Genomic DNA, 21,222 nt, shown 5'->3' on the forward strand with positions numbered 1-21,222 from the left:
ATTAGAACAGCTTTTTAAAAATTTGTTTGTTTTTGTTGTATTCGAACTGTACTCTTTAAGAATAGCTTCAAAATTGAGGTTATGGTATTAGTTGGTTTTTGCAGTGTGAGCAAGTTAAAAATAAAGTGCAAGTTTAAGCTATTTCAAAAATTCATAAAATATCATTGTATTGAAATAAATGAAAATGAATATTGAATTCAAAGATATTTAACTCATTTTGAAGCAATTTTAGTGTCTTAAGCTTGTTGTGTGTTTTTTATACTCAGTTGAGCAGAGCTCACAGAGTATATTAAGTTTGATTGGATAACGGTTGGTTGTACATATATAAAGGAATCGAGATAGATATAGACTTCCATATATCAAAATAATCAGGATCGAAAAAAAATTTGATTCAGCCATGTCCGTCCGTCCGTCCGTCCGTCCGTCCGTTAACACGAAACTTGAGTAAATTTTGAGGTATCTTGATGAAATTTGGTATGTAGGTTCCTGAGCACTCATCTCAGATCGCTATTTAAAATGGACGATATCGGACTATAACCACGCCCACTTTTTCGATATCGAAAATTTCGAAAAACCGAAAAAGTTCGATAATTCATTACAAAAGACCGATACAGCGACGAAACTTGGTAGATGAGTTGAACTTATGACGCAGAATAGAAAATTACTAAAATTTTGGACAATGGGCGTGGCACCGCCCACTTTTAAAAGAAGGTAATTTAAAACTTTTGCAAGCTGTAATTTGGTAGTCGTTGAAGATATCATTATGAAATTTGGCAGGAACGTTACTCCTATTACTATATGTACGCTTAATAAAAATTAGCAAAATCGGAGAAGGACCACGCCCACTTTTAAAAAAAAAATTTTGTTTAAGTAAAATTTTAACAAAAAATTTAATATCTTTACAGTATATAAGTAAATTATGTCAACATTCAACTCCAGTAATGATATGGTGCAACAAAATACAAAAATAAAAGAAAATTTCAAAATGGGTGTGGCTCCGCCCTTTTTCATTTAATTTGTCTAGGATACTTTTAACGCCATAAGTCGAACAAAAATGAACCAATCCTTTTGAAATTTGGTAGGGTCATATATTTTATGACGTTAACTGTGTTCTGTGAAAATGGGCGAAATCGGTTGATGGCACGCCCAGTTTTTATACACAGTCGTCCGTCTGTCCTTCCGCATGGCCGTTAACCCGATAACTTGAGCAAAAATCGACGTATCTTTAATGAACTTAGTTCACGTGCTTACTTGAACTCACTTTATCTTGGTATGAAAAATGAACGAAATCCGACTATGACCACGCCCACTTTTTCGATATCGAAAATTACGAAAAATGAAAAAATGCCATAATTCTATACCAAATACGAAAAAAGGGATGAAACATGGTAAGGTAATTGGATTGTTTTATTGACGCGAAATATAACTTTAGAAAAAACTTAATAAAATGGTTGTGACACCTACCATATTAAGTAGAAGAAAATGAAAAAGTTCATTAACACCTTTCATTTGATACCCATATCGTACAAACACATTCTAGAGTCACCCCTGGTCCACCTTTATGGCGATATTTCGAAACCGCGTCCACTTATAGAACTAAGGCCCACTCCCTTTTAAAATACTCATTAACACCTTTCGTTTGATGCCCATATTGTGCAAACAAATTCTAGGGTCACCCCTGGTCCACCTTTATGGCGATATCTCGAAACGGCGTCCACCTATGGAACTAAGGATTACTCCCTTTTAAAATACTCATTAACACCTTTCATTTGATACCCATATCGTACAAACGCATTTTAGAGTCACCCCTGGTCCACCTTTATGGCGATATCTCGAAAAGGCGACCACCTATACAACAACCACCACTCCCTTTTAAAACCCTCATTAATACCTTTAATTTGATACCCATATCGTACAAACACATTCTAGAGTCACCCCTGGTCCACCTTTATGGCGATATTTCGAAACGGCATCCACCTATAGAACTAAGGCCCACTCCCTTTTAAAATACTCATTAACACCATTCGTTTGATGCCCATATTGTACAAACAAATTCTAGGGTCGCCCCTGGTCCACCTTTGTGGCGATATCTCGAAACGGCGTCCACCTATGGAACTAAGGATTACTCCCTTTTAAAATACTCATTAACACCTTTCATTTGATACCCATATCGTACAAACGCATTTTAGAGTCACCCCTGGTCCACCTTTATGGCGATATCTCGAAAAGGCGACCACCTATACAACAACCAAACTCCCTTTTAAAACCCTCATTAATACCTTTAATTTGATACCCATATCGTACAAACGCATTCTAGAGTCAACCCTGATCCACCTTTATGGCTATATCCCCAAATGGCGTCCACCTATAGAACTATGGCCCACTCCCTCATAAAATACTCTTTAATGCCTTTCATTTGATACACATGTCATACAAGCACATTCCAGGGTTTCCCTCGGTTCATTTTCCTACATGGTTATTTTCCCTTATGCTGTCACCGTACCCCTCAACTGAGTATGTAATGTTCGGTTACACCCGAACTTAACCTTCCTTACTTGTTTATACTCAGTTGAGCAGAGCTCACAGAGTATATTAACTTTGATTGCATAACGGTTGGTTGTACAGGTATAAAGGAATCGAGATAGATATAGACTTCCATATATCAAAATCATCAGTATCGAAAAAAAATTCGATTGAGCCATGTCCGTCCGTCCGTCTGTCCGTTAACACGATAACTTGAGTAAATTTTGAGGTATCTTGATGAAATTTGGTATGTAGGTTCCTGGGCACTCATCTCAGATCGCTATTTAAAATGAACGATATCGGACAATAACCACGCCCACTTTTTCGATATCGAAAATTTCGAAAAATCAAAAAAGTGCGATAATTCATTACCAAATACGCATTAAGCGATCAAACTTGGTAGGTGAGTTGAACTTATAACGCAGAATAGAAAACTAGTAAAATTTTGGACAATGGGCGTGGCACCGCCCACTTTTAAATGAAGGTAATTTAGAAGTTTTGCAAGCTGTAATTTGGCAGTCGTTGAAGATATCATGATGAAATTTGGCAGGAGCGTTACTCTTATTACTTTATGTCTGCTTAGTAAAAATTAGCAAAATCGGAGAATGACCACGCCCACTTTTAAAATTTTTTTTTTTTTTTAATTTAAATTTTAAAAGAAAAGTTAATAACTTTACAGTATATAAGTAAATTATGTCAACATTCAACTACAGTAATGATATGTTGTAACAAAATACAAAAATAAAAGAAAATTTTAAAATGGGCGTGGCTCCGCCCTTTTTCATTTAATTTGTCTAGGATACTTTTAATGCCATAAGTCGAACAAAAATTTACCAATCCTTGTGAAATTTGGTAGAGGCTTAGATTCTAGGACTATAACTGTTTTCTGTGAAAAAGGGCGAAATCGGTTGAAGCCACGCCCAGTTGTTATACACAGTTGACCGTCTGTCCTTCCGTTCGGCCGTTAACACGATAACTTGAGCAAAAATCGATATATCTTTACTAAACTCAGTCCACATACTTACCTGAACTCACTTTGTATTGGTTTAAAAAATGGCAGAAATCCGACAATTGCCACGCCCACTTTTTCGATATCGAAAATTACGAAAAATGAAAAAACTGCCATAATTATATACCAAATACGAAAAAAGGGATGAAACATGGTAACTGTATTGGTCTATTGACGCAAAATATAACTTTAGAAAAAAACTTGGTAAAATGGGTGTGACACCTATCATATTAAGTAGAAGAAAATGAAAAAGTTTTGCAGGGCGAAATCAAAAGCCCTTGGAATCTTGGAAGGAATACTGTTCGTGGTATTACATATATAAATAAATTAGCGGTACCCGACAGATGATGTTCTGGATCACCCTGGTCCACATTTTGGTCGATATCTCGAAAACGCCTTCACATGTACAACTAAGGGCCACTCCCTTTTAAAACCCTCATTAATACCTTTAATTTGATACCCATACCGTACAAACACATTCTAGAGTCACCCCTGGTCCACGTTTATGGCGATATCTCGAAAAGGCGTCCACATATATAACTAAGGAACACTCCTTTTTAAAATACTCATTAACACCTTTCATTTGATACCCATACCGTACAAAAAAATTCTAGAGTCACCCCTGACCCACCTTTATGGCGATATCTCGAAAAGGCATCCACCTGTAGAACTAAGGCCCACTCCCTTTTAAAATACTCATTAACACCTTTCATTTGATACCCATATCGTACAAACAAATTCTAGAGTCACCCCTGGTCCACCTTTATGGCGATATCTCGAAAAGGCGTCCACCTATAGAACTAAGGCCCACGCCCTTTTAAAACACTCATTAACACCTTTCATTTGATACCCATATCGTACAAACAAATTCTAGAGTCACCCCTGGTCCACGTTTATGGCGATATCCCGAAAAGGCGTCCACCCATAGAACTAAGGCCCACGCCCTTTTAAAACACTCATTAACACCTTTCATCTGATACCCATATCGTACAAACAAATTCTAGAGTCACCCCTGGTCCACCTTTATGGCGATATCTCGGAATGGCGTCCACCTATAGAACTAAGGCCCACGCCCTTTTAAAACACTCATTAACACCTTTCATTTGATACCCATATCGTACAAACAAATTCTAGAGTCACCCCTGGTCCACGTTTATGGCGATATCCCGAAAAGGCGTCCACCCATAGAACTAAGGCCCACGCCCTTTTAAAACACTCATTAACACCTTTCATCTGATACCCATATCGTACAAACAAATTCTAGAGTCACCCCTGGTCCACCTTTATGGCGATATCTTGAAAAGGCGTCCACCTATAGAACTAAGGCCCACGTCCTTTTAAAATACTCATTAACACCTTTCATTTGATACCCATATCGTACAAACAAATTCTAGAGTCACCCCTGGTCCACCTTTATGGCGATATCTCGAAAAGGCGTCCACCTATAGAACTAAGGCCCACGCCCTTTTAAAACACTCATTAACACCTTTCATTTGATACCCATATCGTACAAACAAATTCTAGAGTCACCCCTGGTCCACGTTTATGGCGATATCCCGAAAAGGCGTCCACCCATAGAACTAAGGCCCACGCCCTTTTAAAACACTCATTAACACCTTTCATCTGATACCCATATCGTACAAACAAATTCTAGAGTCACCCCTGGTCCACCTTTATGGCGATATCTCGGAAAGGCGTCCATATATAGAACTAAGGCCCACGCCCTCTTAAGATACTCATTAACACCTTTCATTTGATACCCATATCGTACAAAATAAATTCTAGAATCACCCCTGGGCCACCTTTATGGCGATATCTCGAAAAGGCGTCCACCTATAGAACTTAGGACCACGCCCTCTTAAAATACTCATTAACACATTTCATTTGATACCCATATCGTACCATCAAATTCTAGAGTCAGGCCTGGTTCACCTTTATGGCGATATCCCTAAATGGCGTCCATCTATAGAACTATCGCCCACTTCCTCTTAAAATACTCTTTGATACACATGTCATAAAAACACATTCCAGGGTTACCCTAGGTTCTTTTTACAACATGGTGATTTTCCCTTACTTTGTCTTCACAGCTTTCAACTGAGTATATAATGTTCGGTTACACCCGAACTTAGCCTTCCTTACTTGTTTTTATTTAAAATTTCACCAGTGCCTTTATTAGTGTTTATATGCACATATATTTCAATTTCAGCTAAAGTTTTAGTTGGGTTCCCCACCGATCCTCACGTTGGGACTTATATCTTATTATTAGTTAAAGTTTTACGATAAAGTGTTAATATCAACTGCGACTTTATGCTGCTAACTATGTTTTGCGACAGTTTTCTGATATCGTCAACCTGATAAATTATTGCCGATTGTTATATGTGCGCACATGTAACATACGATATTATTTTATCCATTCGACGATATGCAAATGTAAACATTTGTGTGTGTTTGTTGTTTTGTTATTGTTATGTATGCAAGATCTTTTAATAACCCTAATTTCTTTATTTAATCCTATTAAACATTGTATTTGCGATAGACACATCTTACCAATGCGAACTATCGCGCATGTATATGCATGCGGTGAAAGTGGGTGGTTGTGGGTCGGAATAAAGGTATCACCCGCACCAATTTTATGAAAAAATAATTCTCACATATTTTTAAAGCCGTACCAATGTTACACGTTGATATCTCTACTGGAAGTATTTTTGGCCACCAACTCCGTATAAGACCGACCAGTGTGCGATCCTTTGATTGGGTTTATGTTATTTATTTCGGAAAATCGTATGAGTCCTATTTATTATATTAATCACTTAAATGAGTTGACTTTAGCTCGAAACTTCTGACTTAGGATCTAAATATATATGCATATAAAGTATTCCGGCCTTCCGGTCTACAAGTTCCCTAATATCATAAGTGCGGGCGTTGCTTTATTCCTCCGTACTTCTAATTTTTAAATCAGGATCGGTTTTGTCATTATAGCATACACCAACTCTGGTGAGTGACAATAAACCATTGTGACTTATTTCGTATCACATACATATATAGGGGTCAATGTGAATAACTATGCCGCAAAGTATTTCGTTGTCATATCAAATGTTGTTTGTGTTTTCAAAGTGCACAGCCACATTTAATGATTGCGACCACTCACAATTGTCACCAAAGTCCTCCAACAGGTGTCCAAGGTAACTAGCAGTTTCAACAGGGCTGGACCATAGAGAAGTTGCTGTTAGAGGCGTAGGTTCTACATTACATTGGTGTCATGTGCGAACACTTCGCATGCAGGACATACATTACGTCTATCGCGTTTAATTTTGAACCTGCTACAGTATTCAGAACGAAGTTGGGACAGGGTGACTCGTGCCTTCATTAGTAGTATGTTTTCTTCTACTGGATAGTGTATATTGACAACGGAGCTCGCCGGGCGCGGCCTAGCAAAGGCGTTTACCGATTTTGTGGGGATTTTGTCTATGGCCTCTTTATGCTTTTATCGATCAAATGTCTGTGTAGGCAGATGCCGGATCTCATCATAATGCTTACGGAGATGTTCTCTTATACTCTCTTGGAGGCGGAGCTAGAGCAAGCAGCTGTTTGTTAGGCTATCTAATTCAGTGACAATAAGGCAAAAACTGTCTATTCAGCATTTCAATATGCTCCTCAATGTTGAGCGTTTTGTCTCACCATGTAAATGGCGTTCAGAGGTCATAAGAAGATATCCCGTAGCAGTTCTCTGTGCAGCATTTTGTCAGGCATGCAGCCTTGTGCGTTTTTGTGTGAGGAACGGATCTTTGATATGAAGAAATATAACAGAAATGGGGAAAGAGCATCACCCTGTTAAATTCTCATAGGTTTTGGGGTTTCCTTCCTAAATTGAACCGACCATTTAGATAGTTTGTTGTCCATCTTTTAAGACAAGGGGAAGGGGTGAATCTTCTATGTTTTGGAGTAGCATGCCGTGGTTGACTGTGTCAAAAGGTTTTGAATTGTCAATTGCCACGAGCACCGTCCTATGATGGGGCGATCATTCGGGAAGGCAAAAGTTTTAGAGACCCTAGTAGAAATAATGACGATTCGGGTATATAACCGACGCAATCTTTGAAATTAGTTACCAGTTTCATTTGTAGACGTTGTAAGTGAAGTACTCGAATACTTTGAATTGTGAAGTTCTACTCTCATTGTTTTGGTGAATAAAGACCAATTTTTGGGACATCGAATTTGAGTTTCTTTATTTGACAGTTGAGCGATACGAAGCGAAAAATGGGAAAAAATTGATCCATTATGCGAAGAAAGTGGAGTTGCAAGATAGCATGATTCTGAGCGGAGCAGAGAATGGGATTGAGAGCGAATCGTGCAGAGAAAAACAAAGAGAGCAAGAAGCGGGAATTGAACGAGAATGGAATGAGAAGGAATGTGTAAGGTAAGAAAATGAAAAATACAGAAGGGGGAAGAAGAGAAAACAAGGTAACGAAAACTTACAAATGCAAATATATGAAAGTCAAAGTTCGAGCAGAATAAAAGCTGCTGGGCCAGGTAGTAACTTACATGCAGATAAGAAGGCTTCTCTATAAATCTAAATGAGCAAAATGGGATGACAATCTGAAGAAGTGCAACCTCTCAACTAGTTTTGTTAAGCTATCTTGGAGCATATCTTGCCAAATCCAACCAAATATAATGATGAAGTATGTATCGCATTTGGCAATAAAATTTTGATGGATTTGTTGTTGTCGCGATAAAGACACTCCCCGAAGGATTTGGGGAGTTTTCTTGATGTTGATGGTTCTTTGGCAGATATAGTCGCGGTACGTTCTGGTAACAATCACCATTAGGGAACAAGCCCGACCATCTCGAAAATGATTAAAAAAGTGTTTCGTCGCGGGTAGGTGGGATTTAGAAGCTATAAATTGCGCTGGCACCACCTATTTTTTTTACTCAAGTGACCCAATGATATTCGCATTCGTATTCCTTTGCGTTCATTTTCAGCATGCATCAATTGCGTCATAAAGGCCATCTTGCTAACAGCAGTCCAACAATCTATTTGTCTGCACATTCGGGGAACTAAATTCCTAATGGAATGCTCCTCTCCAAAAACTTTGTGTACAGAGAGTCTTCCCGTGAAAACGAGTACAGTGAAACATTACGGGTTCTGCGCTTCCCAATTCGGAGGGACAGTGTGGACAGAAAGGATTCTCCTCTATCCCACGCTTGACAAAATAAAAATAAAATAGGAGTCAGGGGTTTCTCAATCTAATGATCAAACATCTAAACCAAGAAAATTTAGAGCAGACTGGTGAGGTTGTTCACTTCAAGTGAATTGGCATGATCACCGATCAGGTATATGATCACTTTATTAACGTCATTGAAGAAACAGAAGAACAAATGATACCGTCATATTGACACAGCCATAGAAGAAAATCATCTCATGAGATTTAGTTTCAATTAAGGAATAAGTCAAATAAGTGGGGTGGTAGCGCCACTTTATTGAATGAAATAAGTACACTGAATATTTGAAAGCAACAAACTCTTTGAATCACTCTGGCGGCACTTAGGTTACACCCTACTCAAAAGACGTACTAGAAAAATCAGGAGGGTCCCCAAAACACTGCAGCAAGCACTGGCTCCTTATGAGGCCTTAGAATAATTTGCATGAAAGCAGAGAAATATTTAATATAAGAAGCGAGCGGAATGTTTAACACAAAGTTCCTTCCCCAAATTGCTACAAATCTGCACAACGAATAATAAAACATCCTGATGCAGCCCCGTTTCTCAGGGCAAATGGGACGGCAAATAATAAAGCGCTATTATAAAACCCAGCATTGCAAAATGAAGTTTGACGTGAAGAAACACGAAGAGGCCTTTTGCGCATAGAGTCTGTAGATTCTTTTGCCTGTAAGCCCTTTTATAAAAGACAAGTGCCGAGTTCTTTCTACTGGTACATTGACAGATTGTTCCTATCCAAATTGAATCCAAAATACGTAATACCTATACTACACCCACAATATACCTATTCCACACCATCCATCTGTTCTATCAAACTGTAGAGTCCTAATTCAACCCATTGGATCTTTGATTAAATTTCTCAGAATGTGTTTAATAAGTTGACTGACAGTTTATATGCAATACTAATAAAATTTTAATACATATGCTCATCTACATATCAAATATGAATGACAAAAGCAAGGCCGTTTTTATATTAAAGTTTTAAATATATGATCGAGTTGATAACGACGAAAATTGTATAAGTCATTCTAACATTAATTCAAATGAAATATATTTACATATTCAGTTTATTTGGTGTTTCTAACATCGATTTTGAATACAAGTCAAATAAAAAGATTTTTAAACTTTTTTATTTAGATTGACTCTGTGTAGCGAACAGAATTTTAAAAACTCCGCTAGGTGGTGCAACGATTCCAAATATGGACCAAATCGCACCACAAATATGAAAAGTTTGAATATCTCGTTCTTTGCACCACCCAGCGGCGATTTTTTTTTCGCAGGCCGTTTTCTATTCATGTGTGTATTATGTCTTCCAAATACGATTTTTGTGAATATATCGATCCTTGCGCCACCTAGTGGCGAGTTTTTTCCATAGGTCGCTTTCTATTCTTGTATGTATTATGTGTTCCAAATATGAGCCAAATCGGACTACAAATACGATCTTTGTGAATATCTCGATCCTTGCGCCATTTGCATTGTCATCAGGTTCTGAGCTATATTCTAAATTTCAAGCTTGTAGCTTATCCGAAAGTTACTTAAATTTCAATAACAAAATTCGTTAACAACGGCCGTGCATGCGGCCTGTCAAGTCAAGCTAAATAAAACCGTTTAAAAATAGTTATAAACCATCTACATACATACACAAATACATACTGTATATACTACGTAGGTTCTACAATTTTATTTGTTCGGATGCAATTGGAAGTCGACCATTGCAACGGTAAATATTGTTTAGCTATCTCCAAAGATATTTCTGTTTTTAATCTAAATATGGAATTCTTAATGAAGAAACTGGCTTGTTTAAAAATATATAGGACGAGGAAAAATACGAAGAAACTGACGCTTCGCAAGGCAGCCGGTTTTATGCACCGGAGCGACTCTGGAATTTTCCCGACCAAGAGCTGTCATTTCAGTGTAACCCCATTAAATTTGTTGTGTCCCTCCCACAAATTGTCATCCTCCCAGTAGATCCTTGCAGCGGGACTGCGCCATATTCTCCTGCAGCAATGCCGAGCATCAGCATCAGAGAGACGGACATTTCTAAATCAACTCAGATCGTCTTCCTGATCAATTTGGTATACTCATTGGTAGGGCTATATCTTCTCCTTTAATGACTTACAACTTTGAGATTCGTGACAAACTTAATGTACCATTTAATTTGCTTGAACTTTATGATTATCAGCATCGAAGAAAATTTTGATTCGGCCATGTCCGTCCGTCCGTCAACAGGACAACTTGAGTAGAAATTCAGATATCTATATGAAATTTGGTATGCTGGCTTATCTGTACCCAGAATAGACAGATACTGAAAATGGGCGAAATCGAACGATGAGAAAATGTCCGGCTGGTTGATGGCTCGTCATTGCAAAACTCAACTGGAGTGGCCATGCAATTAAGCGCAGTTTCGGCATCGGATTCGTGGTGGGAAAGAGACTTTGTCACCAAGTGCTGACTTTCAAGCTTATGGACGAACTTTTCGCCGCTGTTTCATTCAAGCTAGCTGAGAACGCACATACGAGCACTGCCGTCGCCACAATGTAAACGTCGTGTTTGGTGACTTTAACGCCAGGATAAGCAAAGAAGGTGTACTTGGACCCACAGACGGAAAGTTCAGGCTACACAAATAAACCTCTCCTAATGGAGTGCAGCTGATGGACATCGTCGGTGCTCGAAACATGAACATAACCAGCACGAGGTACTTGCATAACAATATATATGAAGCTACTAGACTGTATCCCAATCGAAAGTCAACCCGACGGAATTTAGGGGCAGTGGGAGCATATCTATAAAGCACTTCATACCGCCGCCAAGTCAAAAAGTGTTTACCGGCAACCATGGAAAAATGACCGGTACTATGAACAGCGCTTCGTTAAAAAAAGAGTGGGTGAACGCTACCGCGTGTTGAAAAGTGAAGTAAGACGAATTTGCTGGAAGAAAAATACATACAAACAAGCTTAAGAGCCAGGAGCTGCTAGCCGTCATGCATAACGCCCACAAATTTTACTAAAAAATTCGGTGACATACGGTTCTATCCCCGGCGAAACCTGTTGGAACGAATAAAAATATAATGAAATTGCCTGAGGATGATGCGTGGCGGTTTTCGAAACGGTACCATCGCAACATGCCAGTAAATGTTTCCTTCTTTTAAGGTTTTCACAATAAACAAAAATAATAATTGAATATTATTATTATTAATAGTTCTGGAAGCATTCCGACCTTTGTGTAGATCTATTGTGCAGATTTATTATGCAAAACCTTTTAGCTTAATTTTATATCTGGAGGCTTTTGATGTATCTAAGTACCCCTTCAGGCCTTTTACTCCATATCACATATGGATTAAGAGCCCCACCACCTAGATGGGATAGTCTCTGCCTGGCTAGAGCGACGCATTCGCAGAGAATCCAGCTCAAAGAAACGACAAATTTGGGTATTGGATAGATTTAATTTACTTAGGTGATATCGTAGACCGCAGTGTCCCGTACCCAGTAAGAGTTCTTTGGTCCTCCCTGCTTTGATTAATGAGTTTGGCTGATACTTTCGTAGCCGGAAGTATAAATAGTTTGGCCTGCCTTTGCCCTGGCCAGTCAATCCAGTGACGTCTGAATTGTTTAGTTTCCCAGTTACTTATAGTTTCTCTGGTGTGTGCTTTTGAAAGTCCACAAAAGGGCTCTGGACCATAGAATGCTGTTGTAGCACCCTGGTTTACTAGGTAATCTGCATGTTCATTATTTTCGTGTCCCTGATGTTCGGGAACCCATCCTAACAAAACTTTGTTTTTGGCTCCTGGGGCATTAAGGATTTCAGTGCAGTCATCCACTAGCTTAGATGCACCTGTGTAGGATTGCAAGGCTCGCAGGGCCGCCTGGCTGTCCGACATAATGTAGATGCTCTTCGATGTTGAGCCTCTCCGCAGACATTCTCTACTTCTATTGCATGAATTTCTGCCTGAAATATGGTGGGGTAGCACCCCAGTGGTATCTATCAGAATAGGGAAGGGAGGTATTCCCACTAAAGCACTGCTGATGAGGGGCGGTTCTCATCGCACCCATTATGCCAACGCAAACTAATCGCTGCAGTTTGCTTGGTTCAGCTGTTGCCGTTCTTTGCGTGGCCTTCTGCCACCAAACTAGAGAAGCATATGTGACTATTGGCCTTACGACAATATTAAATGTCCAATATGGCGTTTTTGGACATATCCCCCATGTTTTGCCGTAGAGACGAGAACAAGCGAAGAAAGCTCTTAATAATTGAATGAGAAAATCAAAATTATTATTTACCGGTGTTAAGCTCATTAATTCTTAAATATCTTAAGTGAAATTGAATGGTGTCAACATACAAACATACAGAAGGTTCTAAATACGTGGCAAACTTCTTTTAGAACGAAAACGCCGACCAACGAAACGTAACCAATTTCCAGAGAGTATTTAGATTATGGAGGGAACACTTATCTGCTTTCCCTAATGGAGCACATCACAGGGATGATGAGCCCCATCCCGCAATCGATGATGATGGAATTTAAGTCCCCCCACCCGATTATGATGGAGTCAGAACAGCATTACCCAGACTAGGTTAGGTTGGTTTAGATATGGTGGTAGCTACCCTGATAGAGGAAGCTCACATGGACAACATGAAGATCCGCTGTGATACCACATACAGTAAAATAAAATAAAGTAACAATGAGGTAGTTAAAGCTACTTAGAGAATCGTTGGGTAGCAACGATAAAGTTATGAATGATACCGATCTCAACCTTGGATGAATCCTCGAAGGATCCACCTAAGTCGCGACCAAATACATTCGGCTTGTTCTGTCAAAAGCTGGGCAATCAAGCATAAAGTGATGTGACGATTCAAACTCACCATCTTCTATACAGCCAGATTAAAAGGCATCAAAGTGGGCGGGTAGTTGGTAAAGCGTATGCACCAGCTTTTTGCAAAATATAGTCGCATGAGCGCATGCCCGACGATTGAAGGAGGTTCCTGCAAACTGCGCAACTATCGCGAAATTAGCCTTCTTCATATCGTATAAAAGGACCTATTAAATGTATTGCACTCAAGCTGCCCCCAGGCCTTGAACCTTGTTGCAGTTGCTAGTGCCATACTTTCGCTCATTTGCTCTGCAGGTGGAATGTGAAGAATGGTATGCAATACTGCGCTCTGCGTTTTTTTGTAAATTTATTTTTTGTCTGGCTCTCCACCAAACTCGGACCCCAAAGTAAATTATGGGCTTGACAGACGCTGTTAAAACCCAATTCAACAGTTTGGACGATAGGCCCCACCTATGCAACCTAGTATTTTCTTGTATACATACAGTGCCACGGACGCTTCCTTCGCTCTTGTTCTAGACAACTGCATCTGGCGACTATAATGACTGAGACGTCATCTGCATATGAAGTGAGGTTGACTGGTACTCTATCACACCGCCTGGGCAATTGGTTGATGACCTGCGTCCACAGCATTAGTGATAATGCTCCACCATGCGGCGTTCCAATGTTTATAGATTTTGTGGCTCGCATAGATCCCATTGCGACGTTATCATTTTGCTGCTTTACACAGAGCCGATCCAATTTTTTTAGGCAATATGTATTTCAATCTACATGATCCTGTCGATGACTGCTACGGCAATGCTCAGAACATGCTCCTGGTGGTCCAGGCCTTTCTCTTTTTATACTCAGCTGAGCAGAGCTCACAGACTATATTAATTTTGTTCGCATAACGGTACCCCGTAGCAGCATAAACTAATCGTGATAGATATAGACTTCTATATATCAAAATGACCTGGGCGAAAAAAGAAATTCATTTAGCCATGTCCGTCCGTCCGTCTGCGCGTAAACACGATAACTTGAGCAAATTTTGAGGTATCTTCATGGAGTTATGTAGGTTCCTGGGCACTCATCTCAGATCGCTATTTAAAATGAACGAAATCGGACTATAACCAAGCCCACTTTGTCGATATCGAAACTTTCAAAAAACCGAAAAAGTGCGATAATTCATTACCAAAGACGGATAAAGCGATGAAGCTTGGTAGGTAGGTTGGCGTTATGACGCAGAATAGAAAATTAGTAAAATTTTGGACAATGGGCGCAACACCGCCCACTTTTAAAAGACAATAATTTAAAAGTTTTGCAAGCTGTAATTTGGCAGCTGAGTATGTAGTGTTCGGTTGCACCCGAAGTAAGCCTTTCTTACTTGTTTTGTGACCAATCTATGCAATGCAGTTTTAACGTGCATTTGGTGTAAGCATGTTATGCTAAAGGGAATAGTGCTTCATTCATATTCGATTTTATATAGTAACAAGCAAAATGTGAATACAAAGCGTGATATACCTCTAAAGAGAATTTAGGTCGAGATTCTCTTCCAATTTGCGTCGTGCTCCTTTTCCATTTTTTCCTACAAATTTGCGGCACTATACCTGTGTGTTTTACGACGGCCCCGTACGGAATTTGTAAGGCAGACGTTTTTTCTCTGAGAAGTTTTGAATGGCAGAAATACATTCAGAGTGTTTGCCAAATCACTGCACAAAGACTGTTTCCAAATTTCTGATGTTGCTTTGCCCGGAAGTTGAACCCAGGATCATCGGTATGGTAGGCAGCGCACGCTACCACCACACCCCAACTATTAATTTCTCTGGAGTTTTCAGAAAAAAAGTTGCCAAGCTAATAAACCTGTAATCTTGCGGGTGCAGATGACTGGTTCGTCCTGCTTTCGGTATGATGACTTTTCGAGCCATTATTCAATATGGCGGGGCATGGTTCAGTTTTATGCAAAGATTGTTCTAAGCCATTGTAAAATCGTTCTACCTGCAACATTGCTAGTTTTGGTAGTAGGTGATTTGAACTAGGCAAAAGTTTTTACTGCCCATTCAATTTTGGTATCTGTCACCAATCTTGGTAAATCTCGCTCCGTATGTGGAATGTAGACGCGGTTACACAATTCTTCAGCATCATATCCTGATGGAACCGTCTGACTATGAATGTGTGACCATTTCCCGCCCTCCTTTTTCATCAGTTCCTGGCCTTTATCTCCCTTAGATAGGACTTTATCAGACTTTCCGTTTCGCTTTTTCCACGAAGCCCTATTTGACCTGCTGATTTCACGTTTAATTATTCCCACCAAATATATATTCTTCCAGCACTCCTCAAATTCCGTAACATTTGACAGCTTGAAATTGAATTCAATGAACAGAAGCCGTATAGTACTCATTAAGTTTTTCGAATATGCAAAAGATAAACAGACCCTTAGGTTAGGTTAGTTTAGATTCAAGTGGCTGCCGTCCGTATCGGAGGGGCACACCTAGGCCATTATAGGCCCTTTTTGAAACCACACGGATTTGTTCCTACTCTCCTAATCGAACCACTTCGTTGAGTTAGTGAAGCTAACTAAGCGTCGTGTATTGACCTCAGCTATATCAGTCAGATGTACATGAAACATCTTGCTCATGAAACCTTGCCTTTTTCTACCGTGCGCTGGACATTCGCAAGGTAGATGCCTAACAGTTTCAGGCTCTGCTCCGTTGCCGCAGCTTCTACAATAATCATTAAATGGAGCGCCAATCCTTTCCACATGCGGATCAATACAGACGTGACCAGTGAGAAGACCCACAACTAAGGAAAGATCCCTCTTAAGGAAGGTGAGAAGCTCGCGCCATCTCTTCTCATTCCATTCCGGTCATGTGAGTTTTGCCGTGTGGGATCTGATGCCTCCACCTAACATCCATCATGATGCTTCCACCTAGCTCCTGCTTCCATCAGGAGAGCCTCCTTTATCTTCAGCTTGCAGGTATATCGAAAGTGGAAGGGAGGTACCCTTTATTGCAACCTCACCCGCCATCTCATTACCTGGTATACCCCTTTGCCCCGGAACTCATACCAGATGCAGAGTAAATTATTCAGGCATCACGTTAAGTGATCTGTGATAGCCTACTACAGTTTCATAATTAGTTGAGGGCTTTGAGCGCTGCTTGACTGTTTGAGAAAATATAAATGTGCTTCTGAGAGACTGCCTTCTGCCTTAGGTAGTACACGGCATCTTGTATGGCCACAAGATCGGCCCGAAATATGCTACAGTGATCCGGAAGGCGAAACGATCTTTGTATGTCCAACCGTTCCGAATATACACCCCCTCTGACCTTGTTATCCAGTTTAGATCCATCTGTGTAGATCTGAATGCTATCAGTGGGCCAATCTGGGTCATTCACCCACTGTTCCCTCTCAGGGATTAATAACTCTTATCCCTTGTTAAAGCTGGTATATGGTTTGTAGAAATCTATCCCTCCTGGTATGCAGGATCTGACGAGAATCTCGGTATGGTGGCAGTGAGACCGTGTGGTCAGTTTCCTCATCCTAATAGCTGCACATGCTCCATATTTTATGCCTACTATATCTATGGGTAGTAGGCTCAGTATTACATCCATAGCCTCCGTTGGCGTTGTGCGGATGGCTCCGCTTATCCAATGCACTATCAGAGGGGACATACCCCATTTCCGTCCAATTGCCCCTTTAAATGTATAGAGGGCAACCGTGGCCTTACGGACACTTTCAGTGGTGTTTTGTGTCCACTTCAATTTCTTATCAAATGTGAGCCCTAGATAGTTGACGGACTCACTTATTTTAAGCGCTGTGTTTGCCAGCACCGGAGTTGAGGGAGGTGGTATCTTATACTTCCTCTGCTCCAGACCCTTAAATCCATAAGAAATTGACGCCCCACTTATACTTAACACAAGATATTGATTATGTTACCCCACTTAACTTCGAGCAGTGTTCCAACTCTGGTTTTATGGCAGTATACAATAGATCACATTATTAGTTAGAAAACCAATAGAAGTTAATTAGTGGGGTACGTGTACTTTTCCGTATTTAATCATTAAATATGCGGTCATGGTATCAATTCCATGTTTCAACTGTGAAAATACATATACGTATTAGGGTGGTTCAAAATTCTAAAGTTTCTTTTTAGAGACCTATCGACACTCCAATTATTATACATATAACAAAAGAGTAATCTATGCAAAATTTAAGAACTGTATAATTTAGGAAAGGCAATTCTGTAATACTTTGATTTAGAAAGTTTTTGTTGTTTTCAGGATTCAGAAGATAAACATTCTAAGATTTTTTCAGCATAAAATTACTGAATTGCAAAATTGTTATAAAGCTTAAAATATAAAGTTTGGAGCAAAGCTCTTGTTACGAATAAATATACGAAGGGTTCGATTGAAAAACTATAAAAAGTGCATTCACAGTGGCTACTTTTAAAGAAAAATAAGAAAGAATAAGAAATAATTGAGATTCAATCGATCGCTTCTCTCAAGACAAAGAGTACATTAAAAAGCAGGAAATAGCACTAGAAAAATTTGAAAAAGAAGAGAAGCAAAGAAGTAGATAGATACTAAGTGATGAATGTAAATTGGCAGACTTTGCTATTGGTGGAACAATGCTGTGGTCTACAAAGTTTTTCAAACAAACACACAACTAAATGGGAACATGAGCCAGAGTAAAAAAAGGGGCTAGAACTGTGGTTAATAAAATCAAAGTTGTCAATAACATCGCCGAAAGATTTATTAAACTTATTCAAGGTCTTAAAAAAGTCATAACAAATGATGAGAAGGAAAAATAGTTCTTGCTGCAGATTGTAGAGGCTAATCGAAAACGACTTCCGACTGAACCAACAAAAAAGGTCGTTTTAGAAAGCCTACAGAAACCGTATACTTCCAAAGGCAAAATAGAAAGATTTTATTTTGATAATTTGTATTCCCTATTAATGCACTTATTTTTAGAAATATTCTTAAATCAAAATAACCAAATAAATTAAGGTTCTTGTATATTATATTTCCTATTGTGTTTTTTTTTTTTCAGAAATTGTGGAAAAATTTACGTCTCCATTTTTTTAAACAGCATTGAGCACTGCCTTCTAAATAACCCATGATTTTTTACTGTAATATTTTGAAACACTCTAGGACATATAAACATATAAACAATTAAAAGAAATATTTCCTTTGAAACAGATAACAAATAATTTAGCAAATAATCTACTTAATTATACTGACTTTGTTATAAGGTAGAACGAAAACAATTTTGTTCACCTGGTTTTGAAAATTTCGGAAACTATAAAAAAGGCATAAGTAACGTCCAGAGGAGTTTTATTGTTTTAAAAACTTTATAATTATCAATCTGCGGAAGAAGTCACAAACTGCAATGAATTTACGGAATTATTTTTTTAGCTTTATAACAATTTTGCAATTCAGTAATTTTATACTGAAAAAATCTTAGAATGTTTAACTTCTGAATCCTGAAAACAACAAAAACTTTCTAAATCAAAGTTTTACAGAACTACATTCCTTATATTATACTGTTCTTAAATTTTGCATAAATTATTCTTTTGTTATATGTACAATAATTGGAGTGTCGATAGGTCTCTAAAAAGAAACTTTAGCATTTTGAACCACCCTAATACGTCTATGTATTTTCACAGCTGAAAAATGGTATTAATACCATGGCCGCATATTTAGTGATTAAATACGGAAAAGTACACGTACCCCACTAATTAACTTCTATTTGTTTTTAAACTAATAAAGTGATCTATTGTATACTGCCATTAAACCGGAGTTGGAACACTGCTCGAAGTTAATTGGGCTCACATAATCAACATCTTTTGTTAATTATAAATGAGGTGTTAATTTCTTATGGAATTAAGGGTCTGTTCAACTTTCGCATATTCGAAAAATGTAATGACTACTATGCGGCTTCTATAGGAGTACCAGCTTTATCCGGCGTACGTTTTAACGCCCGAGATGGAATGAACGTTGCGTTATTTTTTCTGTTTTGTTTGTTGATAATTTTTTCTATTGTTCTGTAAATTTAATTGCATTTTGTACGCGGGTCAGTCCAAATGAAATCCACCAGCGAAGGCAAATTTTTACAGTCCCCTCTATGGACAAATATAACAACCCGTATTTTTCAGTTTTTCAAAATCGCTTTAGTTAGTTTTTTATGAATTTTTATAAATTTTCCGTTAGTCGATTTGCGACTTTTTATATTCGGCGACGAAAGGTACTTTTCAGCAAAAAGCCTGTTATGGACTTATTTTTTAATTAAATGCTATCGAGCTTACAGCTCTAACTTGAAATTACACCAGCATTCTGAAAATGGAGTTACAAATATCATAGGTATTGTCTAAATATGTGTTTTATCCTTTAAAGTTGATATTTAGGATTTTTTTTTTTTCTCAGCATGGTCTTCTCCATAAATGATCAAAACTTTTTTCTAACACCTGATACAAAGCTAAGAAAGATGCCATTTAAAAGAGAATGAGAAATACTATCATACTGCAAAATAAAATTTGTGGGTATTTGATGGTAAGTGACCTAAAAGAGGCTTGAATCGTTAGATTTCTTCTAATTGGCAACGTAATCGGCAACCTAAGCGCCAAAGCGATGCAAAAGCCGAATGTGTTTGGGTCTTTAACCCGGTAGTTCCCATAACTTTTTTTGTCTTGTATTTAGTTGGAAAGAAGCTGTCTTATAGATTTTAACCTCATGAACACGAAAATGGTGTCCATTTTTGAATTCACTGTTACGCTTTTCCGAAAAATCCGGAAAACTTGCGTTACCATATAGTAATCCTGTACCGTCTAGGGTACAGGTTTTTGATGAAAGAAAACACTATTTTGGACATGTTTTTTTTTAATTTTATTTCACAAATAATAGACGTTTTTGAACATTTTTATTAAACCGTAAATAAGGAAAGAATAAGTTTATAAAAATATAATAGAAACACATTTTCTGACCTAAAATATAAGTGGTTGAAATAATGGTTTGGTATGGTAAGTTGCAAAACACTTCACACAAAGTCCTACGATGCATTTCATACATGCTGTTCGTCCATTAACTTTGCATTTTTCACCTGAACAATGGCTACGATTCGATGGTACTACAATATGTACGCTCTGATCAAAACGGGGCATACGTTATCAGGGATTCTAGTACAATCATCTTCAGATCCTCTTCTGCAGATCCTCTTCTTCAGATCCTCTCCTCGATATAAAGAGTGGTTGGTATATCTTGAATGTAATCAAATATTTGTTGCGACGATAAACCTCTGAAAGTCGTAGTGTTTAAAAAATTCTGCAGATTGTATCAGATAAATTTACAAAAAGGCATAGAAAAGCCATTGATACGCATAGAAAACTGTACACTAGCATAGAAAATGCCATGAAATACGAAGAAAAAACCCGTACCCTAGCCCACCCCCGGTTACCATATGGTAACGCCTTAAATAAAATGTAAAAAAGAACTAGAAATTAAATAATTCGAGCAAAAAATTAACTTAAATGTAATAGCTTATTTCATTAGTTACCGACCTTTATAATTTTTATTGAAATGTTCTTAAAAATTATTATTATAATCGCGTACTTACAGACGTGCCATACTGAAAAACGAGAATTAAATTTGACGTACGATAGCTTCACTATTTGAACCAAGACTG

General features: G+C 38.4%; 1 protein-coding gene across 22 annotated transcripts in view; it reads right to left on the minus strand.

The window, feature by feature from the left end:
• ASPP (Ankyrin-repeat, SH3-domain, and Proline-rich-region containing Protein) overlaps nt 1–21,222 on the minus strand; it is a 504,012-nt gene that overhangs the window by 251,983 nt on the left and 230,807 nt on the right. The window contains exon 1 of one of the 22 annotated variants that reach the window (XM_067775891.1): nt 15,070–15,113. The exons of the other annotated variants lie outside the window; for them this stretch is intronic. The gene's annotated coding sequence lies outside the window, so the exon portion shown is untranslated. Of the gene's footprint in view, nt 1–15,069; nt 15,114–21,222 lie in introns of those variants that run through there. 22 annotated transcript variants of the gene reach the window in all.

This window comes from Eurosta solidaginis, chromosome 3, assembly GCF_040869045.1.
Source record: "Eurosta solidaginis isolate ZX-2024a chromosome 3, ASM4086904v1, whole genome shotgun sequence".
In the NCBI taxonomy this organism is placed as follows: domain Eukaryota; kingdom Metazoa; phylum Arthropoda; class Insecta; order Diptera; family Tephritidae; genus Eurosta; species Eurosta solidaginis.